The sequence below is a fragment of the Salmo salar genome, chromosome ssa13 (genome assembly GCF_905237065.1).
Source record: "Salmo salar chromosome ssa13, Ssal_v3.1, whole genome shotgun sequence".
Lineage (NCBI taxonomy): Eukaryota > Metazoa > Chordata > Actinopteri > Salmoniformes > Salmonidae > Salmo > Salmo salar.
Genome location: NC_059454.1, coordinates 82,335,135 through 82,343,407, shown reverse-complemented (window position 1 = coordinate 82,343,407; position 8,273 = coordinate 82,335,135).

Below are 8,273 nucleotides of genomic sequence, written 5' to 3'. Positions count from 1 at the left end.
TGCAGTGTCACATGCAAACCACAATGGCCACGAGCGATGCAAAATAAATGTACATATACAGTACTGTATATGTCAATGAATCATTTCACCCACACCGCTCGCGTGTGAACTTGGTTGTATTTGAGGCACTCCATGCGCCGCAAGTCCCCTCCTTATTGGATATCAGGAAGATACAGACCCACATGGACGCTTGAAAGACAAACAAGGAGAGATTAATTCAAGATAACTAAAAACTAACTAGGTTTCCCTTTTTATTTGTGGATTAATCGTTGGAGTAGAGAAACATACGATTTTGTATGACTCCTGGTCAAAACTCTACAAAGAACCCTAACCCTAACCCTAACCCTAACCCTAACCCAATGATAATCACCCAGGATAAACTAGCTAGCAACAGCTAGCTAGCTAAATGTCCATGAATGTTCCATGTGTCTTTCGACCTGCCTCAAAATTAATATAATTGATTCACAGTTGATTTTGGTTACTTTAAACTGTTTGTCATGATCACGTCTGGTGGGGATAAACAAAATCAACATGCGTACGATGTGGACGGTGTAGTCAGCATGCCAGCCACCCTTTCCTCTTCCTGAACAAATCATCAGCTACCAACAAACACTCTCCAGCAACCTTACACCCCTTTACTCCAGTGCACTCCTCTGTCTTCATAACCCAAATGCTTGCACGCATGCCCAGCCACCCGCACGTAAGTGTACGTACGCACACACATCACTCTCCTGAGTTAAAGCAGCCTCCCTCTTCCAATAAATATTTCACAGGTGGAAAGTTTAGTAAACGGAGTCGTGGAGGGGGTGCTGTTGCTTGAGACACCGGTCGTAAGGGGAACAGGTGATGTGTGTGTGTGTTTGGTGTCAGATTCTCTTCTCTCCTCTCCCTTCCTCCTCTCTTCTCCCTTCCTTGTCTCCTCTCCCCTCTCCTCATCTCCCAGCTGAAATTAGACCTATTCGTCACTCTCTGCTCCAAAACAAACAAACTGTATCCTGAGTTGATCTGAGGAGTAGAGATGAGACACTGGACCTACAAACCACAGCCTGAGCATCAGCTACAGTACCCAGCTGCTCTACCCCCTGTCTGACTGACTGCTATGGGACCTATAAGTGTGTGTAACACCATACTGTCACCCTATAACCCTACTGTGGCACACAAACCAATTCCATTCACCACCAGGAAGAAGTTATGTATCATGGCAGTGGTTTCAGTAAATAAAACGTGCTAAAAGTGGTTTAAAATCCCAGGTTTGAATTGGGTGAGAAGGAAGAGTTCTGGTTACTCTGTATTATATATTTAACTCTTCTATTAATAGGTGATGAAAACTAACTGGTGGTAATTTATCCCATTCCCTATGGCCAGGGCTCTGGGGTGACAATCATTGCCATCCAGTGTATTCATTTGTCATTCAGACTATCTAGAGTGCTGAATGAAGGACTTAACTTATAGCATTGTACAAATACAGACAAAGAAAATCAATAGGGGGCAGCTAGAGGGTCAGACAGGACATCGAAGAGAACGAGAAGGAGAGTGGAGTTAGAGAAGAGAGAGAGGGGGTAAGGAGAGAAAGACAGAGAGGGATAATGTGAGTAAGAAAATAAAGAAAAAGAAAGAGGGCGTAGAAAGTAAAAGAGTGTGGGATAAGTAAAGAGGTGATAGGGAGAGATAGAGGAAGAGAGATAGGGAGAAAAAGGGAGAAAGAGAGCTGGGGGAGGGTGGTAGCTTGCTAAGTAAGTAAGTGACAGCAGTGAAACCCTGGGCAGTGAAAGAGTAGCCGACCCCGGTGTTGGACCCACACAGGCTGCATGGCAGAGCAGGGAGCAGGGCTAAGCTGAGGGAGAGGGAGGGCTAGGGGCTGAGAGTGGGAGAGGGGGCCCTGCTCCAGGGAGGATAATTGGAGCAGCCCAGGCAACATATGGCTGAGCAGGGCAGTCTGCTGCTGCACCAGCTGTGGACTGGTGGCTGGGATCACAGAGCCACTAAAGAGCCCCTCTCTCCTCCCTCTTTCTCTTCTCTTCTACACCCCCCCCAGCTTGCCTCCATTCTCTCGTTCCACAAACACTTATTTAAATGACATTTCTGATCGGACCCCCAACCCCCTCCTCTGCTCTCTCACAAACACACACTCACACCCCTCCTCTCTGCCTTGCATGCCCCCAGGCTGCTCTTAATGCAGAGAGACAGGGGAAGAGGAGGCAAACAGAGAGATGGAGAGAAAGAGTGAGGAAGAGAGGCCGGATGAGTCAGAAAGAGAGGGGTGTGTCACTAAATGTCTAAATGTAGTTCTATTTTTTTTTTACCATGGATACAGGATGTTTTGAAAAGTGACAGTTTGTAGCTACCATTTTCTCCCTATTTTCTTCTCTCCTTTTCTCCCTCTTTTCTTCTTTTATCTCTCTATGAAGATAGATCATAGCTTATAGTAGTATAAGCTGATGTAATATGGATGAGTCTCCTCAAAGGCTTCAAACTGGCAGGGGACTCCCCAAAGAAGAGGGTGACTTCACACAGTCAACCGTTTTAGCTGCCCTCACTGTGTGTGTGTGTGTGTGTGTGTGTGTGTGTGTGTGTGTGTGTGTGTGTGTGTGTGTGTGTGTGTGTGTGTGTGTGTGTGTGTGTGTGTGTGTGTGTGTGTGTGAGTGCCTGCATGTGTGCCACTACACACTTCACTACTACAGTATATTCAAGAGAAAAAACTAAAAACAACAGAAACAAAACTACATCTCATTGCAAAATGGGCAGGTCAGGTATGTACTTTACACTGTGGTGTTCCAGACAGATTTGTGCCCCTGAAATATCCATGAATGCCTGAGCATTCACCCTGACAGATGGTGTAACAGAAATGCAAACACGTTTTAGTTTAAATATTAATAGTCTCTTAGGGAAAGTAATTGCATTTTTCTCTGCTTGACGGAAGAAACGTGGGTCTGATTGAAGGTGTGAGGTAATCTCTAGGAGGAGGAGGAGTTAAGATGGAGCGTCGTCTTGTTAACATCCAAAAGCGGAAGTTGCATCACAGGCTTTCTATCCATTTCCTTGGAAAACCGGATGCATACCATCTACAGCACAAGTAAAAAGGGAATTGTTGGTTCAAGAACTCAAAGGAATTATTAATGATGACGTATCAGCACAACGGGTGTCTATAATTAATCACATTCCTGAGTAACATATACAGAAGGTAACATGGAGCCATACACACGGGCACACACACACAGGGGAATCCCTCAGAAGTGCTAGGGTACATGGGATAGCTATCGTAGCACCATCAAGTATTAATCATGTTTAAGGAAGACGAGACGGAGGAGAGAATCCCATCCCGTTCCCTCTGTCTCAGAGAGAGAGAGGAGGAAGTAGGGAGAGAGAAAGAGACCCCCCCCCAAACTGAATAGAGACAGACACCGTGAGAGAGAGAGGCCCACACACACTAGAGACAGAGAGAGCCCCCCACACAAACTCAAGAGACAAACACAAAGAGAGGCCGACACACCGAAAGAGATAACGGGGAGAAAATAGAAAAACTGCCAGTGTTCCAATAAATGAACCCCGAAAAAGATTTTGAATAATTGATAATGAGCTGATGTTTAATAATTCACATGAACAAATCAGGGAAGGTGGGGAGTTAATGTTTTAAGTGGATAGGGCGCACCTTGGCCTAGAGCCCTGTGAACTGAGTGCTGGGCTAGGGCTGAGCAGGTCTATGGCCCTGAAGGGGAGAAGGTTAACTTCTTTGGGATCTGGGGGCAGTATTGAGTAGCTTGGATGAATAAGGTGCCCAGAGTAAACTGCCTACTACTCAGGCCCAGAAGCTAGGATATGCATATTATTAGTAGATTTGGGATTTGGATAGAAAACACTCTGAAGTTTCTAAAACTGTTTGAATGATGTCTGTGAGTATAACAGAACTCATATGGCAGGCAAAAACCTGACAAAAATCCAACCAGGAAGTGGGAAATCTGAGGTTTGTAGTTTTTCAAGTGATTGCCTATCCAATATACAGTGTCTGTAGGGTCATATTGCACTTCCTAAGGCTTCCACTAGATGTCAACAGTCTTTAGAACCTTGTTTCAGGCTTCTGTGAATGGGGAGAGAATAAGAGCTATTGGAATCAAGTGTCTGGAAAATTGGCATGAGCTCAGTCATGCGCGTGGCCGTGAGAGCGAGCTGAGTTCCTTTTCATTTCTGAAAACAAAGGAATTGTCCGGTTGGAATATTATAACATCCTAAAGATTGATTCTAAACATCGTTTGACATGTTTCTACAAACTGTAATGCAACTTTTTTGACTTTTCGTCTGGACTTAGTGCATGTGCCTTCTGCATTTGGAATAGTGAACTGAACGCACTAACAAAAAGGAGGTATTTGGACATAAATATGGACTTTATCGAAACAAAACAAACATTTATTGTGGTACTGAGATTCCTGGGAGTGCATCTGCATCGGGTATCTGTATGGCTTGTTTTGGTGTCTGAGCGCTGTACTCAGATTATCACATGGTGTGCTTTTGCCCGTAAAGCTTATTTGAAATCTGACACAACGGTTGCATTAAGGAGAAGTGTATCTTTAAGGAGGGGAGACCACTCTGACACCAACACATATTTCTATAACGCACACTCCAATTCAGAATACACATAAATCATTGCAGCCATGTGGTAACATTCACTGTAAGTATCAGGAATCAAGGTAAGACCCAAGTGCAGAGTGTGTGAAGTAACAATGTTTATTGTAACCACAGGGGCAGGCAAATGACAGGTCAAGACAGGCAGGGGTCGATAATCCAGAGTAATAGCAAAGGTACAGGATGGAAAGCAGGCTCAGGCAGAGTTCAGTAATCCAGAAGTGGAGCAAAAGTACAGGACGGCAGGCAGACTCAGGGTAAGGGATTGGCAGAGTGATCAGGCGGGCAGGTACAGGGTCAGGAAAGGCAAGGGTCAAAAACCAGGAGGATGAGAAAAAGTGAGGCTGGGAAAAGACAGGAGCTGACAGGACAAACGCTGGTAAACTTGACAAACAAGACGAACTGGCAACAGACAAACAGAAAACACAGGTATAAGTACACATGGGATAATGGGGAAGATGGGCGACACCTGGAGGGGGGTGGAGACAAGCACAAAGACAGGTGAAACAGATCAGGGTGTGACAGTAGCCACTTGGCGTCCCACCTGGGTGCATACCTGGTTGAGCGGCATGCCGGCGCAGGAACTCAGAGATTAAGCCCGGGTCCAGGATGTCCCTAGCGGACACCCAGCACCTCTCCTCCGGGCCATAACCCTCCCAGTCAACCAGGTACTGGAATCCCCTGCCCCGAGGATGAACCTTCAGGAGACGTCTCACCATGTATGCCGGTCGGCCTTCGATGAGATGGGGGAGAGGGGTGGGCCTGGAAACAGGAGGCAAGGGGCAGTCAGACATGGCTTTAACTCTAGACACAGAAACGGTAGGAAAGATACGGAGGGTACGGGTCAACAGAGGATGACCAGCAGAGGGGCTAATGATCTTGGAGTGGGGGGGAAAGGTCTCGGGTTCCGGGGGTGTAGCCACAGCACTATAGGGGCGTGCCAGAGCCTCAGGCTTGACCTTCTTGGACACTGGTTGGTGCTGCGGAAGCAAAGTAGCCTGGGCCTTACTGAACCCCTCCCGGAGGTCCTGGTACTCGGCAGGGCTGGCGGAGAGGTCCAGGGCAATTTAAAAGCCCCTAGGAAAACGTCCCGAGGCAGAACTAACTTCAGGCAATGAGTGTGGTAGGACGAGCTCCAGCCCACGATGGCACCAGTAGACCAGTTGATGAGGGGATTGTGTCGCTGGAGCCTGGAGAATCCCAATACCACAGGAATCTGAGGAGACTTGATAAGCAGGAATTGAATAGTCTCGCTGTGATTCCCTGACACCCGTAGGTTGATGGGAGCAGTAATATGAGTGACCCGGCCTATAGGGCACCTGTCCAGCACTCTAACCTCCATGGGAGTGGAGAGGGGCTGAGAGGAGATGTTCAGCTCGGAAGCCAGGGTAGCGTCCAAAAAAAACTCCTGTCAGCCCCAGAGTCAATGAGGACCCGGAGAGATTTAGACTGGCTACCCCACAGCAGAATGGCAGGAACAGGGGTGCGAGCAAGGGAAGCAGGAAAGTTCTCCCTATGGCCCACCAGAGTACAGTGAGCCTGATCTCTTTAAAGGACAAGAGGACACAAAATGACCAAGAGTCCCGCAATACAGACAACTCTTCATGTTGATCCTGTATTGCCGTTCCGCTGGCGATAGCCCAGTTCTACCTAGTTGCATAGGCTCGGGAAGCGGTGACTCAGCCGACTCCGGCGACTCTCGGGGAAGGTCGGGAGGCCTCGGGTTCTCTCGGCAACGGGGACTTCTGGGATGACTTGGAGGCATGGTGGAATCCCTGGACGTGTGAGTGAAGTCGAACTTCCTCTCCCTCCGTCATTCCCGTAGTCGCCCATCAATACGGATGGTCAACGCGATGAGAGAATCGAGATCCATAGGTAACTCACGAGCAGCAAGCACGTCCTTGACCTCCTCCGAGACGCCGTGCAGGTACATATCGAACAGCGCTTCCTGGTTCCAAGCACTCTCTGCTGCCAACGTGCGGAAATCCACCGCAGGAGTCCTGCCGAAGCTGGATTAGCTCCCGGGCAGGTTCCTTCCCGGAGAACCGGGTGAAAAAAATACCTTCTTCACCTCTTCCATGAACCCTTCCAGACTAACGCATATGGCCAGCAGCTGTTCCCATACAGCAGTAGCCCAGGTGAGAGCCCTCCCGGACAGCAGCGTGATGAGGTAGGCTATCTTGGAGCGATCCGATGGGAAGGAGGAGGGATGAAGCTCGAAAATTACATTTACATTACATTTTAGTCATTTAGCAGACGCTCTTATCCAGAGCGACTTACAGTAGTGAATGCATACATTTATTTCATGCATTTAAAAAATAAATAAAACATTTGTACTGGCCCACCGTGGAAATCAAACCCACAACCCTGGCGTTGCACACAACATGCTGGCGTTGCAAACACCATGCTCTACCAACTGAGCCACAGGGAAGGCAACACCAGTGCGGTGGATCAGAATGGTACAGGTATCCTTTTGATGTAATTATACCTGCTATTCCCCTCTATTTTATTGCATTCCTGTTTCATTGCTGTGTGTGTTGGGCAATTCCACGGTCAAGGAACGGCGCCGAGACTCTGTTGCCAAACAAAAAACATTAATTTTAAAGTTTGACAAACCATACAACTCTATGCACAAGGACTACTTTAAACAATTTACACTGAAAATGTTACAAAAACACTGGAAGAACTGTGCAGATGCAAAGTTTGGCATATACATTTGCATATTTGAGTATTATTCTACACACTGGCTATTATTTTAAAATGGGCTCTGCCTTCAAACAAGACCAAATTTGGTTGGTCCGGACCAAATCTGAACCAATCATAGACATCTATGTTCCACAAGTTTGGACCTCAAAATACAGCACAGTAGAGCTCAGTACAGTACAATAGAGTTCAATACAGTATATTAAGGTACAGTAGAGTACATTATAGAGTACTCAACTCTAGTGGGCTCTACTGTGTACTGTACTATCCTTTACTGTTCGAGTGTTTTCCACTAGCGCCGGCTGTCGGCTATACGACTAATCTTCAGCTGGGTATGTTTTCCACTTAAATTAACTAGGCTACTTTTCAATTTGCCAGTCAGAAAAGAATCTGCTGAGCCCTCTTCCGCTAGAATGAATGATATGCATCTTCTAGCATCTATTGATAGGACAGTCGCCTGTCAGTCACAAAGTGAGCGATGACAGGGAAACACTGCTGGTTTGACAGTCTGCTGTCTGTCCCGTCTCTTGGTGCCTGGGTGTGGTGTGTTGTGTGAACTGGTTGCAGTCAAATGTATTTGCGCTGAGGGGAGAGAGAATGAATGTGCATGTCCCTATATAATCTGGTAATGACGGGTTGAAATCCACCTATTGTGTCTAGCACATTCATTTATTTTCTTTCGCATGCAGGGTCTGACATTAAGGGGCCAGTAAAAACGTGTCAGTCGGGCCTGTGGATCTCATACTTTTCACCGCATTTTTGCATTCCAGTTCAAGATTTACCTGCTCTGTTGCAGTCTACCATTGAAAACCATTGAAGACTAAACGTGCACATTTCATGCTATTTGTATTTGAGCAATACTTCTCGAGCACTCATCTTGAGCATTACATGAGCTGATGCCGTCACACAGCACACGCGAGCTGTCCAGAGCAAAAAGAAGCGCCCATATATCT